The sequence below is a fragment of the Pollicipes pollicipes genome, unplaced genomic scaffold (assembly GCF_011947565.3).
Source record: "Pollicipes pollicipes isolate AB1234 unplaced genomic scaffold, Ppol_2.1 Scaffold_3447;HRSCAF=4054_pilon_pilon_pilon, whole genome shotgun sequence".
Taxonomy (NCBI): Eukaryota; Metazoa; Arthropoda; class Thecostraca; order Pollicipedomorpha; family Pollicipedidae; genus Pollicipes; species Pollicipes pollicipes.
The window spans coordinates 33,293,315-33,313,818 of NW_023596297.1; the positions used below are offsets into that span (position 1 = coordinate 33,293,315).

At 57.5% G+C, this 20,504-nt stretch overlaps 1 non-coding gene across 1 annotated transcript; it reads right to left on the bottom strand.

Annotated features, from left to right (window-relative positions):
* Nucleotides 1-1,236: 1,236 nt before the first annotated feature.
* LOC119092745 (U2 spliceosomal RNA) lies at nucleotides 1,237-1,428 on the bottom strand. The gene has a single exon (XR_005093540.1). It is a non-coding gene; the product is annotated as a U2 spliceosomal RNA (small nuclear RNA).
* Nucleotides 1,429-20,504: the final 19,076 nt, after the last annotated feature.

Below are 20,504 nucleotides of genomic sequence, written 5' to 3' on the forward strand. Positions count from 1 at the left end.
ACTAGCGGCCGACGGCGAGCAGTGCTCATGCCGCCGCGCATTGGCACCAGCTCAGATGACACTTTGCAGAGCATCTTGTTGTCACTTGAGTCGTGCGCGCCTTCTCCGTTGGTCGGGACGCGTAACGGTTGCGTCGGCACACTCGCGCGTGACCGGAGGTCGCCGACGGTTTGCGCCCTTGGAGCGGTGGCCGGCGCCGACGGCGCCTGTGCGCTGTTCATCACGTCACCCGACTGGCAATCGTCGATCACGTGACCAGACATCGGTCACGTGACAGCACACCGTCACTATCAATGTATTGGCGAGAGGCAGCCCGGTGTTGGCGAGAGGCAGCACACGTGCTCGCACCGCGTCTGTGGACGTGCGACTGACGCCGGCACGCACGTCGCCACGGGCGAAAGCCGCCCGGCGGCCGCTAGTGCCAGCACGGCCGCTAGATGGCTGCCGCACCGGGCGCGCCGGGAGCAAAGTTGGGCTGGTCGTCCTGCGCCTGGCGTTGGTGGCGCGCCCCCGTGCAGTTGACGGGCTGTGTTGCCGACTTGTTGCAAGTTGAGTGCGGCGTCGCGCCGCGTCGCGTGGTAGAGCGCGGCCGCGCTTCGGAAGCGAAGACGCCCATGCAGCTGAGCAATGCCGCCAGGCCGGCAAGGGCGCACGGCCTCCGGCTACCGGGCCCGTGCGCTGGAGCAGGGCAGACAGCCGACCACTGGCCGGCCCGCAGGCGATGCGCGAATGCCACGCTGCCGACAGCGACATCTAGCCGTGGCGCGCGCAAAGCTGTTATGCACAGCCGGCGGCCGCGGTCATTGTCAGGCGTTTGGTCTATATGGCGTTGGCTTGTACAACCATGTGATGCGTTGGCATTGCATGTTGCCGGCCTGACGGCACGCGCGCTGTTGGTGACATGGCATCGGCCGCCTTTGAGCTGATGTCAATCATGTGTTCTCGCCGGCGGCCACAGTGTTGAAATTTGATGGCTATTGCTGCTTTTTGTGTTGGGTTGGGTTCTTTCTTGGTGTGTTTCTTCATTGTTTGCTATGTAGTCGTGGATTTTGTTGTTGGCTCTGGCCATGCTCTGTTCGTGCTGGCTTTTGCGTCGGCCCACACATCTGAGGCGATGTGTCTTGGCTGTGTGCTAGCAGCGGCGCGCACGCAGCATAAGCGCAAAGCCATATTGCACACACATAATGATTATACATGCATTAGGGCATGTACTGATTTATTGACACCGCCGACAGCATAAAATGGGCCGCTCATGGCTATAGTGCAATGCCAGACCAACCCGCGGCAGGGCAGGAGCAAGCTCTAGTAACCCCGCCAATGTTCAAAAATCCGTTTAATATTCTGGTCCCCGTGTAGGGGACGTATCAGATATTAAGCTGATAAGAACAGATTTTTTATTTTCATAGCGCATGTTTGATAACAAGTTATGTGAAAAAGAAAAACGCATGCGCTCCAGACCCTGGAGCGCATTCACACGCGACACGATGATTTCTAATGTACAAGATTATAATCACGTTCCCCGCGGCACCACACAGCGTGCCGCATACGGGGCGGGCACCCACCCCATGGTGGGAAGGGGTGGGGGGCACGTCATTGGCAGGCAACTGCGTCACCCCGACGCGTGGGTCCATGCCAAAGAGCACTTAGGAGGCATGGCGGCGGCCACAGTGTGGGCTTCACCGTGGCCAGACGGAACGGCCGCGGCGAGCAACAAGACTGCGCCGCCTCGGGACGCCGCCAAATACCGCCGGCGGCGTTGCTGCTGCGCCCAAGACCGTACCGCGGCCAGACAAGGCGGCCGCGGTCCGCCAAGGCCGCGGGACGCGGGCGGGGGAGGGGAAACCCACAGCCGGCCGGCCTGCCGAGGGGAGGGGCGGGGGGCTACACACACGGTCCCGGGGGGGGGGGGGACATTTCGTGTCGATTCATTGGATTTCACTAATACACAGATCAGATAGTAATCAGTACAACACGCACGCAACAACAAGGGGGAGGGGAGTAGTGGGGAACATCTCGCGGTGATTACCATTTGATTGCACTAATACACGGATCAAATAGAAATAAATGGTGTCCACACAGTGGGCATATAACACTGAGGGGCGGAGGGGGAACATTTCGCGATACAGTGATGACACTAATGCACTGATCAAATAGAGCACTGGGGGAAGGGGAGGGGCAGCAGGCCGGCCGGCGGCCCATTGGTGGCTGCGGCGACACGGCGGCGAAGCAGCCGGCCAGGCGGAGGGCGACCCACGACGCCCCGGAGCGGAGGACGACGCCGCTAAGGGAGACGCTGCGATGGTGGAGGAGGTGGAGGCGGACACCCTGACGTCACAGCGGCCACGGGCAGTGGCCACTGATCACTCGTATTGGCGGACTCCGGTGACGTGCTCCACGTACACGTCCCGGGACCACCGCAGGGTGTCGCTCACCATGAGCTTGCGCATCAGCCGGGCGTACACCCGGCTGATGCGCAAGTGGCGCAGCGTCTCCTCGTTGCCGCGGTACCAGGTGCCGAGCGAGCCCATCACCAGGGCATGCACGGAGGCATCCTTGCCCTGGCGTAGGAGCTCGGCCACCAGGCCCGCGTACTTGGCCACCTTCTCGTCGCCGGCGGCGCGCAGGGCAGCCAGCCGGTTCTCAAACGAGACTGTGACGTCCACAAGAGATACGTGGGCGCCACGGGTGACCACCAGGTCAGGCCGAAGGGCCGACTCGGTGCCGGGCACACGGCGGTTCACCCGCACGTTGGTGCCAGCAAACCGAGGCACGGCCTTCTCCAGGCGCGCCAGGATGGCGTTGTGACGCCGCTGCAGTGCCGCGCTGTGGGGCCGGCAGTGGTTGAGCACGTGCGGCAGGGTCTCCTCGGCGTAGCCACAGCGCCGACAGCGCCGATCACTGGCGCCGCGACGGTACCCGTTGAGGGGCGCGAGACCGAGCCGAGCACGGTGCACAAACCGTCACTCGGCAAACCGGGTGAAGCTCCCATTATACATATAATGCGAGCTCACTGGCTGAGACGCCACACACTCCATCATACGTCCTTGATGGGGCTTGGCGACCAGGTCGCTCAGAACCCACATCCGCAGAGCGTTGCGGAGCGCCTTGCTCTCGCCACGCGCTTCCACCGGAGTGGGGCCGACGCGCAGCTCCGGGACGGGATGGGCGGCGTGCCATGCCACAGGCACAGACGAGGCGAGTGCCCGGGTGGCGACACGCGCGCGGCTGAACCGCGACGAGACATCACCGCCGTCGCGCATGCGCTCGCCATCCAAGTAGGCGGCCATGTCGGCCGGCGTCGGAGGCCGGCCGACCCTGCGCCTCACGACGCGTGTGAGCTCGGCGGCGGCCAGCTCGGCGACCAGGGGGTCACGCGAGCGCAGCAGCTGCACGCTGGCGGCCAGCAGAAGTACATCGGCCTCGCTATCTAGCTCAGTCAGGCCGACGCCGCCCGTGGCCGACGGCGCGTACAGATAGCCGCTGGTGGCGCTCAACGGCACGCCCAGCACACCCTTGACGCGCCACCGCAGCGCCTTGTCAAAGGCGCGCAGGGACGTCTTGGGCAGCACGCCCAGACGCAGGCAGTGCGTCAGCCGCGGCACGATGAACGTGCGCACGGCGTCCAGCTTCTGCCAGGGCGCCAGGGCGCTGTCCAGCAGGCGGAACGCATCGCTTCGGGTGGCAGCGAGCACGTCCAGTGGCGGCTCCGAGAGCCGGGTTTGGCCCACCGGACGGCCCAGGTACCGGTACGAGCACGTACGTTCCACCACCGGCAAAGGCGCGCCGCTGAGAGTCACGGCGGGCGGAGCGGCTCCCACCGACAGCAGGCCTGACTTGCGCGGGTTGGGCTCCAGGGAGCACCACCCGCACACGGCCTCTAGCACCCGAATGGCCGGAGCGACGGCAGCGGCTGACGGCACAATCAACGCCAGATCGTCAGCGTAGGCCAGGCAGCGCACGTCCGACTGGCGGAGCGTGCGCAGCATCGGCTCCATGGCAATGTTAAACAGTAAGCCGCTCAGGGGACAGACGACAGTGTTGCGGCAGACAAGCCGCAACACTGTCGTCCCCCGTCTCGTTGGCACCTTGTGCCCCATCTGAGGCACAGGCCAGCGCGCCAGATGTTACCTCGCCGCCCCACCTCACACCAGCAGAAAGCAATGAATGGACCGTGGTCCGCCGGGGCCGAACTTCTCGGTCTTCGCCAGTAAGCGCGCGATCACCGGCTTCACAGCCGTCCTCCCCAGGAGCATCACGTCCTACAACCCTGAGTGAGACGATGGGACGGAAACTGGACAACCTTGAGCGCCAAGAGGCGGAGAGACGGGCGCGCGAGGCAAAGCGTGCACGCCTTCAGGAGCAGGAGAGGGCAAAGGCAGCCAGTCGGCTGTCGGGTGCGGGCCCCGGGCTTGCTCCCACGGGGGAGGTAGTCCCACCTCCCCGAAAGCGTGTGGTGGCTCCCTCAGGCCCCTCCGACTCGCGGAGAGACCCGTCTATGGGTGCTCCACCACCACCGCCGCCTAGGACCACGGCGTCGCCGGCGCCCGCTCAGTTTAGGACGGGGCGTCCGGAAAAGCGTGGACCGCCGGGGCCGATTTCGCCAACAGATGACGGTAATCCCCGGATCCGACCCAGGATCCGCCCGATCTCTTCGGGTTCTGAAGACAGAACCAACAACCATGGGCCAGGCTCTAGAGCTGCTGAGTTCTTTTAAAAACTTACAGTGTTTTTAAAGCCTCTTCATTCAGTCAGTTTTACAGTGGAACTGTAGAGGTGTAAGGTCAAGCACCCAGGACTTGCAGACAGTTTTAAGCGCGCACTGCCCGGTAGCCGTGTGTCTCCAGGAGACCAAGTTGGCGCCTGATGCGGCCTTCGGCCTGAAAGGGTACACTACCTTCCGCACTGGCATGCCAACAGACACCGTTGCTTACGGTGGCGTTCTTTTGGCTGTACACCAAAGCGTACCTACGCGGCGTCTGGTGTTGAGAACAGACTTGCAGGCTGTCGCAGCAACGGTGAATTTCAACCGCCACACCATAACTGTCTGCTCTCTCTACTTGCCACCTGGGGTTTCATTTCCATCTGGAGGACTACGAGAGTTAGCCTCTCAACTTCCTCCCCTCTATTCGTTTTAGGCGATTTTAATGCACATCACACTGTGTGGGGGTGGCTCACTCGCGCGAGGCTATGTGAGGCTCTCGTGCGTGACGAAGGGCTGTGCGTTTTAAATACAGGATCAAGAACGCATTTTACATTGCCATCCGGACAATCGTCGGTGCTAGACCTGAGCATTTGTAGTTCGCAGTTGGTACCACACTTCACCTGGGATGCTTCAGAGGACCCTCTTGGAAGTGACCATTTTCCGGTCTGGGTTCGGTACCGTGGTGGTACTGTTCTTGGCACTCGGCCTCAGCGTTGGAATTTCAAGAAGGCGGACTGGAGTGGATTTGAGATTCGCCTGGACGAAACCTTTTCCAACGATTTCGGCTCTGCAACTCCGACTACGGAGGAATTTACGTTCTCGTGTTGGATGCGGCGAAAGGATGCATTTCGCGCACCTCCGGATGCCCTCGTCGCACCCCTGTACCTTGGTGGAGCGACGAGTGTCGCGGCGCTATTCGTGCACGTCGGAGAGCTTTTAGGGCTTTTGACCGGCACAGCAGCACATTAAACCTCTTGGCTTTCAGGCAAGCACGCGCGGCCGCACGCCACACTATACCAGAGGCGAAACGTGCATCATGGCGCAGCTACGTCAATTCACAAAATCGCCACACGGCGACGTCACATGTATGGGGCCACATTATACGAATCGCTGGACTGCATCCACCAGTTTCCCTTCCCGTACTGCGAGTGGGAAGTCAAGACATCACTCACCCGAGTGATGTGGCACAAGCCATTGGGGAAGTCCTGTCAGACCGTTGCCGAAATGGCACCTGCGATCCACGGTTTTTGCGGCACAGGGCACGATGTGAAACTTCGTAGGTTAATTTTTGTACAGATGACGTCCTGACGTACAACAAACATTTCACTATGATGAAGCTTCAAGCGGCCATTCGCTCGCTGCGTAGTGTAGCGGAGGGCCCGACCTCATCCACAATGATATGATACGGCATTTTCCTCCCCGTGTACTACGAGCGTTGCTGGCAGTTTTCAACTGCATATGGGCGACAGGTAACTTCCCGCCAGTCTGGCGAGAGGCAATAGTAGTGCCTATTTTAAAGCCGGGGAAAAGTGGGACGAACGCTCTTGACTACCGCCCGATCGCCCTCACATCTTCGCTTTGTAAGCTCATGGAAAGAATGGTGAATGTGCAGCTCTCGTGGACTTTAGAACGCCAGAACTTTTTCACGAATGCTCAGTGCGGATTCCGTAAGAACAGGAGCACGATTGACCACATCTTAACTCTTGATACCGCGGTGCGAGCCGGATTTAGTAGCAAGCGTCATACCGGCGCCATGTTTTTTGACATAGAAAAAGTTTATGACACCACATGGAGCCATGGAATTATGATGAAGTTACTCGATTGTGGCATCCGTGGTCACATGGGAAAGTTTTTACAAAACTTTCTGACTGACGGATTCTTTCGGGTGCATGTTGGTTCTTATCAATCCGACAGGTATCCGCAGGACAATGGTGTGCCTCAGGGCAGCGTATTAAGTGTCATTCTTTTCGCAGTGATGATAAACGACATAGGGGACACGCTTCCACATGGGATCAGCCGTTCTCTGTTTGTAGACGACATCGCTATTTGGTGTAGCTCATCGACCACTCGCACGATGGAGCGACAGCTGCAGCTGGCTGCCACGCGTCTGGAGAAGTGGAGTGTGCTCAACGGTTTCCGGTTTTCTACATCGAATACAACTGCAGCTCATTTCTGTCGTCGTCGCCGTCACTGTCCTGATATGGAAATCAGGCTGTATGGGCAACGCGTCGCCAATGAGAATACGGCGAAATTTCTCGGTATACGATTTGACCGACGCCTAACATACCGTGAGCACATCAGAAGTCTCCGCGACAAATGTTTAAAATCTCTTAACATCCTAAGGTGCGTGGGACGTACGTCATACGGTGCTGATAGGAGGACACTCTTACTCCTATACCGCTCCCTGATTCGTTCAAAACTTGACTACGGCTGTTTTATCTACGACAGCTCATCAGACCTGATCAAACGTAATCTGAACACGGTGCATCACGCCGCACTCCGTATCGCCACAGGGGCTTTTCGGACATCGCCCATAGACAGTCTTCTGGTGGAGGCCCACGAGTCCCCACTAGCATTGCGAAGGCAGATGCTGGGACTGCGCTACACGTGCAAGCTGGCGCAGTTCCCAGACCATCCCACCTACAAAGCAGTGTTTTCGCGTAGCTTACGAAGGCGTTTCCTACGTCAACGGTCACCAAAAACTTCTCCCTTCTATGTACGAATGGGAGAACTTTTAGACGCGAGCGGCCTGAACCTACGGCGTGTCATCAGACCTAAACCCATGGAGACTGCTCCTTGGGAGCTAGCATCGCCAAGAGTGGATGTCTCTCTATCAAATATGCAAAAGCAACGTGTCCTCATGACGGAACTTAGAGGCGCAGCCTTAGAGCACATGGCCTCCTTTGACGGCTACAAGATGACTTATACAGATGGTTCGAAGACGGATGCAGGTGTAGGGTGCGCTTTTGTGTGCGGATCCACCACACGGTCATTCACACTGCCTTCACATGCGTCGGTCTACACTTCCGAGCTTATAGCCATCAGAAAAGCTCTCTGTTTTATTGAAGTGGACCGATAGACGCAATCTGCATTTAATTCTTTCCGACTCCTTGAGCAGCCTCCTGGCTGTTGGCGGCTTCTCCCGTCGAATCCACTGGTTCAGGACATTCAATCTCGTCTTAGCTCACTGGATCGAGCAGGAAAAACGGTCGTTCTATGCTGGACTCCAAGTCACGTGGGGATATGCGGAAATGATCTTGCTGACGCGGCAGCAAAGCGCGCTACGACAGGGACTAGAATTTCTATCACACCACTACCTGCTCAAGACATGTACCCCGCAGTGTCGCTGTTTATGCAGAAGCGATGGCAGTTCCACTGGAACTCGCTGAGCGCCAACAAGCTGCAGTCGGTGAAACCCCGCATTGGATTATGGCAGTCGTGCTTTCGGGACAATAGGGTGGAAGAAGTTGCCCTTTGCCGGTTACGCATAGGTCACACATATGCTACGCACCGTCACCTGCTATTGGCTGGCGACAGACCATGCTGCGGTCGATGCTCTGATCCACTGAACGTGCATCACGTACTGGTCGCTTGCCGCCACCTTACTGCAACGAGAGCGCAGTTTTTCGGACGCCACGTCCAGAGTCGCGCGCTATGCGACCTTTTAGGGGATTCTTCGAACATCGTCGAGGTTGGTAAAGTGCTCCAGTTCCTTCGTTCTATAGATTTCCCTGTAATCTTTTCATCATGATGCTAGGGCAGATCATCATGGTTCTATAGGGTGACCTGATTGATGCACTTCTCTGATTGACGGCTCTGCATAAATTGATAGCTATGGGTGCTGCATGACCTTCAGCAGTCGATGCGCCCTAAAATCCCAAATCATCATCATCATCATCAGGGTTGTATGCCCACTGTGCGGGTGCAATTAATCCTTATTTGTTCCGTGTATTCGTGCAATCGAACGACATAGACAACGAGATGCTGCCCCATTGCCTTAATTATGTTCTACATATTCTCATCTAATCCGTATGTTGGTGTATTTACGTGACAATAATCAAAAGATTCCTCCCCCCCCCCCCCCCAGTGCTTTTTCTCCTAGCGGCGCTTGTGCACGTGTTGTACTGACTATTATTTGATCTGTGCCTTAGTGTAATCATATGGAATCAACACGAGATGCTTCCCGTGACCCCGGGCTGTGTAGTACTCCGGCGTGTAGCCCCCGCCCGTTCCCTGGGTTGGCTGGCCGGCTGTGGGTTTGCCGCTTTCCTGCAATGTCCGTAGGCGTTGGGCAACTGCGGCCTTCTCGTGTGGTCGCAGTTTTGCCACCGGCGTTCCTCGCTTGGCGTCACGCCTCGAGGCGACGCAGTCTTGTGTCGTCGCCGCCGACGTGCCGTCTGGCTGCGGTGAGGTCGCCGACGGCCCAAGGTCTGCAATCCAGGGAACATTGACGGGGCGGTTGCGGATCCCGCCGACGACCTTCCCCCCCCCCCGACCATGCCCACTATGGGGAGCGGGGTGAGCCAGCGCTTCACCCCATTGACTGCACGCTACACCGTGCAGTGGGATTATGGAAGTATGGCTTTTTTGTAAAACACTGTCGCGTGTGTACGCGCTACAGAGTCTGAGCGCATCCGTTTGTCTTTTCCCCATTTCCTCTTATGAAACATGACCTTTTATGAATACAAATCAGTTCTGATCAGCATCATATCTGATACGTCCCCTACATGGGAACCAGAAAATTGAACTCATTTTTGAACATTACCGGGATTACTGGAGCTTCCTCTCGCCATTCCGCGGTTTGGCCTGGTTCGCCGGCCGATGTCATGTCACCAACAGCGCGTGCAGTCAGGCCGGCAACATGCAACGCCAACGCATCACATGGTTGTACAAGCCAACGCCATACAGACCAAACGCCTGACAATGACCATGGACGTCGGCTGTGCATATCAGTGTTGCACGACCTCTAGTCAGATGTCGCTGCCCGGAGCGTGGCATTGACACATCACCTTCGAGTCGTCCAATTCTCGGCTGTGTTCCCCACACGGGCACCGCTCCCGGAGGCTGTGCGGCCTTGCCGGCCATGCGCCATTCCTCAGCTGCATGGGCGTCTTCGCTTACGATGCGCGGCCGCGCTCTACCACGTGACGCGGCGCGACGCCGCACTCAACATGCAACAAGTCGGCAACACAACTCCCCAGCTGCCGGGAATGCGCCACCACCGCAGACGCAGGACGACCAACCTGGCTCTCGGCGCCCGGTGCGACAGCGATCTAGCGGCCATGCTGGCACGAGCAGCGGCTGGGCGATTTTCGACCGTAGCGACGCGCGTCCCGCCGTCAGTTGCACGCCCACATACGCGGTGCGAGCACGTGTTCTCCTGCTCGCCAATACTGGGCACCTATTGATAGCGACGATGTGCTGTTACGTGACCGATGTCTGGTCACGTCGTCCGTGATCGCCAGTCGGGTGACGTGACGAACAACGCACTCGCGTCGTCGGCGCCGGCGACCGCTCCATGAACGCAAACCGTCGGCAATCTCCGGTCCCGCGCGAGTGTGTCGACGCGACCGCTGTGTGTCTCGGCCAACGGATATTTCGCTGACGACTCAAGGTGCAACAAGATGCTCTGCAAACTGGCCTGTGAACTGGTGACCATGCACGGCGGGGTGAGCACTGCTCCCCGTCAGTCGCAAATCGCTCGCCGACCCGGCGCACGGGGCAGGCGCCTGCACGTCGGCCATCCAGACCGACAGCGGCCAGCACGACACAAATGCACCTGTTGCAGTCGCATCTGCATCGATTCTTGGCATTTTAGCTCAGATCAACGAGTAGTACTGTCGCCCCTCCCCTTGTCGTAGTGTTTTATTTGATCTGTGTATTTGTCTAATCACCGCATCACGAGATGTCCCCCCCCCCCGCCCTCAGGGTTGTATGCCCAATGTGTGGGTGCAATTGATCCTTATTTTTTGCGTGTATTGGTGCAATCGAATGACAATCACAACGAGTTGCTGCCCCTTTGCCTGAATTATGTTCTACTTATTCTCATGTAATCCGTGTGTTGGTGTATTTACGTGACAATGATCAAGACATCCCCCCCCCCTGCTTTTTCTGCTAGCGGCGCGTATGCACGTGATGTACTGATTATTATTGATCTGTGCATTAGTGTAATCATATGGAATCAACACGAGATGCTTCCCGTGACCCCGGGCTGTGTAGCACTCCGGCGTGTAGTCCCCGCCCGTTCCCTGGGTTTGTCGGCCAGCTATGGTTTTGCCGCTTCCCTGCAATGTCCGTAGGCGTTGGGCAACTGCGGCCTACTCGTGTGGTCGCAGTTTTGCCACCGGCGTTCCTCGCTTGGCGTCACGCCTCAAGGCGACGCAGTCTTGTGTCGTCGCCGCCGACGTGCCGTCTGGCTGCGGTGAGGTCACCGACGGTCTAAGGCCTGCAATCCAGGGAGCATTGACGGGGCGGATGCGGCTCCCGCCGGCGACCTTCCCCCCCCCCCCCCCCTTCCGCCCATGCCCACCATGGGGAGCGTGGTGAGCCAGCGGTTCACCCCATTGGCGACACGCTACACCGTACCGTGGCATTATGGAAATATGTTTTTTTTTGTGAAACGCTGTCGCGTGTACATGCGCTGCAGACCTTGAGTGCATCCGTTTGTCTTTTTGCCATTTCCCATAATGAAACATGACCTTTCATGAAAACAAATCTGTTCTGATTTGCATCATATCTGATACGTCCCCTACATGGAGACCAGAACATTAAACTCATGTTTGAACATTGACGGTGTTTCTGGAGCTTCCTCTCGCCCTGCCTCCGTTTGGCCTGGTTGGCGGTCCGATGTCATGTCATCAACAGCGCGTGCCGTCGGGCCGGCAACATGCAAAGCCAACGCATCACATGGTTGTACAAGCGAACGCCATACAGACCAAACGCCTGACAATGATCATGGCCGCAGGCTGTGCATATCAGTGTTGCACGCCCTGCGGCCAGATGTCTCAGCCGGCAGCGTGGCAGTCACACATCTGCGGGCCGTCCAATGGTCGGCTGTGTTGCCTGTTCCAGCGCACGGGCACCGCAGCCGGAGGCCGTGCGGCCTTGCCGGCCTGGCGCCATTCCTCTGCTGCATGGGCGTCTTCGCTTGCGATTCGCGGCCGCGCTCTACCACGAGACGCAGGGCGACGCCGCACTCAACATGCAACATGTCGGCCACTCAACTCCCCAGCTGCCGGGAACGCGCCACCACCGCAGACGCAGGACGACCAACTTGGCTCTTGGCGCCCGGTGCGATAGCCATCTAGCGGCCATGCTGACAATCTCTAGTAGCAGCGGCTTGGAGAATTTCGACCGTAGCGACGCGCGTCCCGGCGTCAGTTGCGCGCCCACAGGCGCGGTGCGAGGATGTGTTTTGCATCTAAGTAACATTGGCCGTCTATTGATAGTGACGGTGAGCTGTCACGTGACCGATGTCTGGTCACGTAATCTGTGGTCGCCAGTCGGGTGACGTGACGGACAACGCACTTGCGTCGTCGGCGCCGGCGACCGCGCCACGGGCGCAAACCGTCGGCAACCTCCGGTCACGCGCGAGTGTGCCGACGCAACCGCTCCGCGTCTCGACCAACGAATATTGCGCGGACGACTCAAGTTGCAACAAGATGATCTGCAAAGTGTCATGTGACCTGGTGACCATGCACGGCTTGGTGAGCACTGCTCGTCGTCGGTCGCTAATTGCTCGTCGGCTCGGCGCACTTGGCCAGGCGCGTGCATGTCGGCTTTCCAGAGCGACAGCGGCCGGTACGAAGCAAGTGCACCTGTTGCAGTTGCATCTGCATCGATTCTCGGCATTTTGGCTCAGATCAAAGTGTAGTACTGCCGCCCCTCCCCTTGTCGTAATGCTTTATTTGATCTGTGTATTTGTGTAATCACCGCATCACGAGATGTCCCCCCCCCCCCTTAGGGTTGTATGCCCACTGTGTGGGTGCAATTGATCCTTAATTTTTCCGTGTGATGGTGCAATCGAATGACAATCACGAGATGCTGCCCCATTGCCTATATTATGTTCTTCTTATTCTCATGTAATCCGTGTGTTGGTGTATTTACGTGGCAATGATCAGGACATTCCCCCCCCCCCCGCTTTTTTTTTGCTAGCGGCGTGTGTGCACGTGCTGTGCTGATTATTGTTTATCTGTGCGTTAGTGTTATCATATGGAATCAACACGAGATGCTTCCCGTGACCTCGGACAGTGTAGTACTCCGGCGCGTAGCCCCCGCCCGTTCCCTGGGTTGGCCGGCCGGCTGTGGGTTTGCCACTTCCCTGCAATGTCCGTAGGCGTTGGGCAACTGCGGCCTTCTCGTGTGGTCGCAGTTTTGCCCCCGGCGTTTCTCGCCTTGCGTGACGCCTCGAGGCGGCACAGTCTTGTGTTGTCGCCGTGAACGTGCCGTCTGGCTGCGGTGAGGTCGCCGACGGTCGAAGGCCGGCAATCCAGGGAGCAATGACGGGGCGGATGCGGCTCCCGCCGACAGCCTTCCCCCCGCCCATGCCCACCATGGGCAGCGGGGTGAGCCAGCGCTTCACCCCATTGGCGGCACTCTGCACCGTGCCGTGGCATTATGGAAGCATGGCTTTTTTGTAAACACTGTCGCGAGTAAATGCGCTGCAGACCTTGAGCGAATCCGTTTGTCTTTTTACCATTTCCTATCATGAAACATGGTCTTTTATGAATACAAATCTGTTCTGATCAGCATCATATCTGTCACGTCCCCTACATGGAGACCAGAATATTGAACTCATGTTTGAACATTGGCGAAGTTACTGGGGCTTGCTTCGCCCTGCCTCGGGTTGGTCTGATTTGCCGGCCGATGCCATGTCACGAACAGCGCGTACCATCGGGCCGGCAACATGCAACGCCAACACATCACATGGTTGTACAAGCGAACGCCATACAGACCAAACGCCTGACAATGGCCATGGCCGCCGGCTGTGCATATCAGTGTTGCACGCCTTGCGGCCAGATGTCTCAGCCGGCAGCGTGGCATTCACACATCTCCTGCGGGCCGTCCAATGGTCGGCTGTGTTTCCTACTCCAGCGCACGGGCACCGCAGCCGGAGGCCGTGCGGCCTTGCCGGCCTCGCGCCATTCCTCAGCTGCAGGGGCGTCTTCGCTTGCGATGCGCGGCCGCCCTCTGCCACGTGACGCGGGGCGACGGCGAACTCAACATGCAACAAGTCGGCAAAACAACTCCCCAGCTGCCGGGAATGCGCCACCACCGCAGACGCAGGACGACCAACCTGGCTCTCGGCGCCCGGTGCGACAGCGATCTGGCGCCCATGCTTTCACTAGCAGCGGCTGGGCGATTTTCGACCCTAGTGACGAGCGTCCCGGCGTCAGTTGCACGCCCACATACGCGGAACGAGCACGTGTTCTGCCTCTCGCCAATACTGGGCACCTTTTGATAGTGACGGTGTGCTGTCACGTGACCGATGTCTGGTCAGGTCATCCGTAATTGCCAGTGGGGTGTCGTGACGAACAACGCACTGGCATCGGCGGCGCCGGCGACCGCCCCATGGGCGTAAACTGTCGGCGACCTCCGGTCACGCGCCAGTGTGCCGACGCAACCGCTCCGCGTCTCGACCAATGGATATTGCGCGGACGACTCAAGTCGCAACAAGATGCTCTGCAAAGTGTCATGTGAACTGGTGCTCATGCGCGGCGGGGGAGCACTGCTCGCCGTCGGTCGCTAATCGCTCGCCGACCCGGCGCACGGGGCAGGCGCGTGCACGTCGGCCTTCCAGAGCGACAGCGGCCGGCACGACACAAATGCACCTGTTGCAGTTGATCTGCATCGCTTCTCGGCATTTTGGCTCAGATCAAAGTGTAGTACTGCCGCCCCTCCCCTTGTCCTAGTGTTTTATGTGATCTGTGTATTTGTGCATTCACCGCATCACGAGATGTCCTCCCCCCCTTAGGGTTGTATCCCCACTGTGTGGGTGCAATTGATCCTTATTTTTTTGCGTGTATTGGTGCAATCGAATGACAGTCACAACGAGGCGCTGCCCCATTGCCTGAATTATGTTCTACTTATTCTCATGTAATCCGTGTGTTGGTGTATTTACGTGACAATGATCAAGCCATTCCCCCCCCCCCCCCTCCTTTTTCTGCTCTCGGCGCGCGTGCACGTGCTGTACTGATTATTATTTGATCTGTACATCAGTGTAATCATATGGAATCAACACGAGATGCTTCCCGCGACCCCAGACTGTGTAGTACTCCAGACTGTGTAGTACTCCAGTGTAGCCCCGGCCCGTTCCCTGGGTTGGCCGGCCGGCTATGTGTTTGCCGATTCCCTGCAATGTCCGTAGGCGTTGGGCAACTGCGGCCTTCTCGTGTGGTCGCAGTTTTGCCACCGGCGTTCCTCGCTTGGCGTCACGCCTCCAGGCGACACAGTCTTGTGTCGGCGCCGCGGACGTGCCCTCTTGCTGCGGTGAGGTCACCGACGGCCTAAGGACTTCAATCCAGGGAGCATTGACGGGACGGATGCGGCTCCCGCCGACGGCCTTGCTCCCCGCCCATGCCCACCATTGGGAGTGGGGTGAGCCAGTGCTTCACCCCATTGGCGGCACGCTACACCGTGCCGTGGGATTATGGAAGTATGGCCAGCGTCAAATTCGCCGGCTTCAGCGTGTCCCGAGACGGCTACGTGCCCGACCCGGCCCTGACGAACGCCATAGCGGCGTTCCCGGCACCGAAATCGCTCACTGACCTCCGGAGCTTTTTTCGGCCTCGTCAACCAAGTAGCGCCATTCAATGAAGAGGCGGCATAGCTGCTGGAACCGCTGCGCCACCTCCTGAGCACAAAGAGAACCTTCATGTGGGACATCTGTCACGAGGTGACGTTCCAGGCGGCGAGAGAGCCGCTGCTGTCCGTCGGCACTCTAGCGTACTTCGACCCGACAAGGCCGACGAGGCTGTCTACGGACGCCAGCCGTCTCCAGGGGCATGGGATTCTGCTGCAACAAAAACAGCCGGACGGTACCTGGAAAGTAGTGCAGGCCGGGTCGCGCTTCCTCACCGATACCGAACCTTGGTATGCTGCAATAAGACTAGAACTGCCGGCAGTCGCCTGGGCGGTGACACTCGTCCCTTTTATCCTCCATCTTGCTTCATCCTGCGTCCTCGCGACACCCCGCTTGTCCGGGACAGGCTGCATGCGTCAGCCACGAGTGGGCCGAGAGCCCCGTGGGAAGGGGGACCCCGACCGGGTACCCGCGCATGCGCGGGTTAAAGCTCGGCGGTTGGCCCCCAGGCGCATGCACGTCTGTCCCAGCGTTGACCACTTTCCTTTATCCCATAGCCCTGAAATGATCATGTCTGGTCGAAAGGGCTCTAATCCAAAGACAAAAAAAAAAAAATACCTGGGCGGTGAAAAAGTGCCGATTTTTCGTCTGACCTTCCACACCTGGACCTCGTCGTTGATCACCACCCTCTCGTGCCCATCATCAACAATAAAAACCTCGACGAAATCGAGAACCCGCGACTGCAAAGACTGCGCGAAAAAATATCCGACGTCAGCATGACTGCGTCGTGGTGTCGAGGCAAGAGTCACCTGGCGGCCGACGCGCTCAGCAGGTCACCAGTCGACCCGCCCACCGATGACGACGAGCTGACCGAAGACGACCACTCCTACCGTCGCCACCGTCGCTGCGCGGGGCGATCGACGCGTCGCACCTCGACCTCCAACTACGGGACGTGCTGGAGGCGGCAGATGGCGACGAGGAAGCCCAGCTCCTACTCGAGGCAGTCACGAACGGTTCCCCTCATCAAAAAGCCGACCTCCCGTACCAAATTCGCCCCTTCTGGTCAGTGCACGACAAACTGACAGTTGAAGACTGGTGCTTCACGGGTGCCGCCTCGTGATCCCTCGGGCGCCGCCTCGTGATCCCTCGGGCAAGGCGACCCGCCGTGCTCCGGGAGCTCCACGCCGGACACATGGGCAAAGAAAAGCAAAAAGTCGGCCCCGCCAGCTAGTATTTTGGCCTGGGATGTCTAACGATATCGACAACATAACCAAGGCATGTCGGCAATGCCAACGAGAGCTGCCGGCCCAACAAAGAGAAACGATCCGGTATCACGAACCAGCCCAGCAGGCCGTTCCAACACCTCTGCGCAGACTTCTGCGAATATGCCGGGCGTCACTTCCTGGTCGCGGTCGACCCATTCTCTGGCTGGCTGATTGTCAGCCCGCTCGGCCACCACACCACCGCCGCCGACCTCATCAGAGAGTTCCGTGCCATCTTTGCACGGCTGGGGGTGCCGGAGCTCCTGTGGTCGGACGGCGGCCCTCAATTTACATCAAAGGCATTCAAAGCATTTCTCTCCAAATGGGCAGTGACCCATAAGATGTCTTCGCCACACTACCCGCAGTCAAATGGCCGCGCCGAAACAGCGGTAAAATACGCCGCCAAACTCATCCGCCGGTGCTGGCGGCAAAATCATGTGGACGACGACGACTGGGTGCGAGGCATGTTGCAACACCGCAGCACACACGGCCCGGACGGCCGATCACCGGCTCAGATCCTCTTCCACGCCCCCGTGCGGGACATGGTGCCGGCTCACCGACGGGCGTTCGCGCCGCGCTGGCAGCAAGAAGCTAATGACGCCGAGCGCGCTGCGGCCGCGGCCGCGCGACAAAAAGATATCGACGCGCGGTACAACTTCCACGCGCGGCATCTGCCAGTCCTCCGGACGGAGACTCTAGCGGCCCCCCAAAATGCAGCCACTGGCCGCTGGGACCGGTACGGCATCATCGCAGAGATCGGCCCCCACCGCCGCTACTTTATCCGCCTGCCCAGCGGCCGGGTGTTGACACGGAACCGGCGTCACATCCGCCAGCGGTACGCCCCCAGCCGGCCGGACGCGGCCGAGCTCTCGCAGCTGCCAGCGGCCGCGCCCCTGGCGCCGGCGACCGCGGCGGGCAAACCGCCCCCGCCCGAGCCGGCCCCCGCGGGGGATTCGGGACGTCTGAGTGAGCCGACCCCAGGTCCAACCCCGGCTGGAGAGGCGCCGCCCGACGTCTTCCCGGCGCCGCCGCGACGGTCTGCACGGCCTACCCGGCGTCGCGAACGTCTAACTGAGACCATGTGACTGAGTAGCCAGGCACACCGTGTGCGGTAGATTTAGCATTTTCTACAGATTTAGCATGCGACCCCGTATTTTCGCACTGTAGCCTCCGCGCTTCGCCGCCGTCTTCTTACCGGCCCGTGATCGCGTCTCCCGCCATACTCGTCGTGTCCAATTCTCTAGTGTACACTCTCATCCCCCGCGTATGAAAAAAATTATGTTCGTCATTCGATCGCGTTCCGCGGGCTGAATGACTGGTGGGGGGATGTGCGAGTACCGAGTATAGCGCGCGAGTAGTAGTATCTAGACCGAACGGTAGATGGCAGAGCGTCTCGCGGAGTACGGAAATACAGTCTAGTTCCGACTGCCGGCTCGTGTGCACCTTCCCGGAGACGGACTCGATTACTAGCTTTTACGATGGGGTATGCAGGGTGCGGAAACGGGATCCCACATTTAGATGCACTAGTTACGGTAGAAAGGAGGAACCACCGCACAATGTTAGAAACGGAGCCCACCGACTCTGTCATAATTCTACACTGCGAATCTGCGCATCCAACTTCCACTGAGCACAACATAATTCGTAACACGTTCGTTAGGGCTCTGAACAAGTCGTCAAGTAGTGAAAAGAAAAGAAAGAGTACAAACAAAATATGGATTGTTATGGACTTAAGGTAGAATGTTGGAAGAAGTAAAAGAAAGCCTACAGTGCGTGGGGGGGGGGGGGGGTTGATAAGAGGCAGAAACACGTCTTAGCGGACGAACGGATTCTTATCCTACTTTACATAGATGAGCGTTTGCGTTGGCAAATCAAATACATATGTATTTGGTTTTCCAATCGGTTTTCCAATGCAACTGCTCGGATGGAAACTCGAACACATAGTTAAAAGATCAAAACTGCCCGCACACATAGGTTGGATGAACGGCAATTAGCTTAAGTCTCTGATGAAATCTTTTGTCTCTAGGTCTAGGTACCCGGGTGGCAACACATGTGATTTATGCAAGTCTGGGTTTCAAGGGGTTTTGCACGCCAAAAAACGCTGTTTACGAATAAGTGCGAACTGTGTGAAAAGCATTGGAGGTACATAGCCTTTGTCGGGGAAGCACACGCGCCCTATTTGTTTGAGATATGATGAACACCTGCGAGAAGCTAAAAACAAAACGGGGTCCCTTTTCGGAGACCTTTTTGGCAAGACAACGGCCAGGGTGAAATCGAGGGAAGTATGCATCCTATGCCCCTTCAAGAGCTCAAAGTCATCTACAAAGCACAGAGGACCGCCCTGACAGGAAAATAACTGAATCTATTCGGATAAAAACCGGCGACCGAATCTTAACATACATACCGGGCTCACTATGGCCGATTATGCGAACGTGATACGCGTCTTGAAGCTTGATGTGATGTGCGCTAGCTCAACATCGTTTACACGTGTAAGTGATGCGTGGCGCGTGATGTGCAATGCCTGTTCAATTGAAACCATTTGCATGTACAAGGATACATGTGTGCTGTCTGTTCACTTCAACTCGCTCGCATGTTTAAATGAGGCGTGATGCGTAATGCCTTTTTACTTTAATTCGTTTGCATGCACACGTATCCTCGCGTGTTCTTATTCTTACACAAGTACTGCATCGTGGTAATGGTTGGTAATCGCTCTTTCTTTAATCTTCTGAATGTTTGCGTCCTGTAAAAACCGTGGCTTACTGTTTCAAAAAACCTTGAAAAATCGAGTAGGATCGTCAGCAGGCAGTTCTGGATCCACTTCTATCTTTTTATAAGGGCATGTTGCCGAAATACCACCCCACTTATGTATCCATTCCCTCTATTTTTCCCCAGAGGAATAAGACTATTACTATCGTCTCATAATTTAATCAAACTTAATTTCGGCGATGCTCTGACTGATGGTTCTGAATCGAGCAGCAGACGGACGCAATATAACCGTTTCACACATGCAATGATGTACTCTCACGTTAGGTTCTTCAAGCGCCAACAAAACTGTGAATCCCCAAGACCGCTGCAGCCCTGAAATCGCGGAGCATATCGTCCAGACCACAAGCCAGGTCCAAACTAACTTAGCGTCGCATGGCTGATACGCATCGGGAAGGGGGTGCGAGATTCGCTAGACGGTGCCCGCCAGATCGAGTAATTGCCCTCCGTTTGTCCACACTGAAACGTCGCTGTAATGCGGAAGCCGTTGGCCGTATCACAGTAAGCTTATAGTCGGCGGCCACACTACAGTTGGCACGTTTGAAGCTACACAACAGCCGGCTAGTCATCAGAAGCCTCAAACCAGACCTTGGTGTATTGACTACGTAGCAGTTCATTAGCATGCAGTGTTCATGACATCCACAACCAATTGGTTACATAACTATCACATCAAAATCACAACTTTCTTGCAAGTTACAGCCGACAACCTTGCTCACGTAAGCTCACGTTACACGCATTTGCGAGGAGCATGATGCGCATAGATGAGACAGTATTAATTCCTACTCCTCGGAGAAAAAAAACAGGAGAATGGAGATATCTGCCTTTCGTTTCAATAAAGGCATGTTGCTGAAATATCAACGCATCTTTACCTACACTTTCCTGATTTCTCTCCGACGAATAAGGCCATTACTACTGTCTTATCCAACTATCCCGGGTTAAACATGGTACGTTCAAGCAAACTTGCACTAGATACGATTAA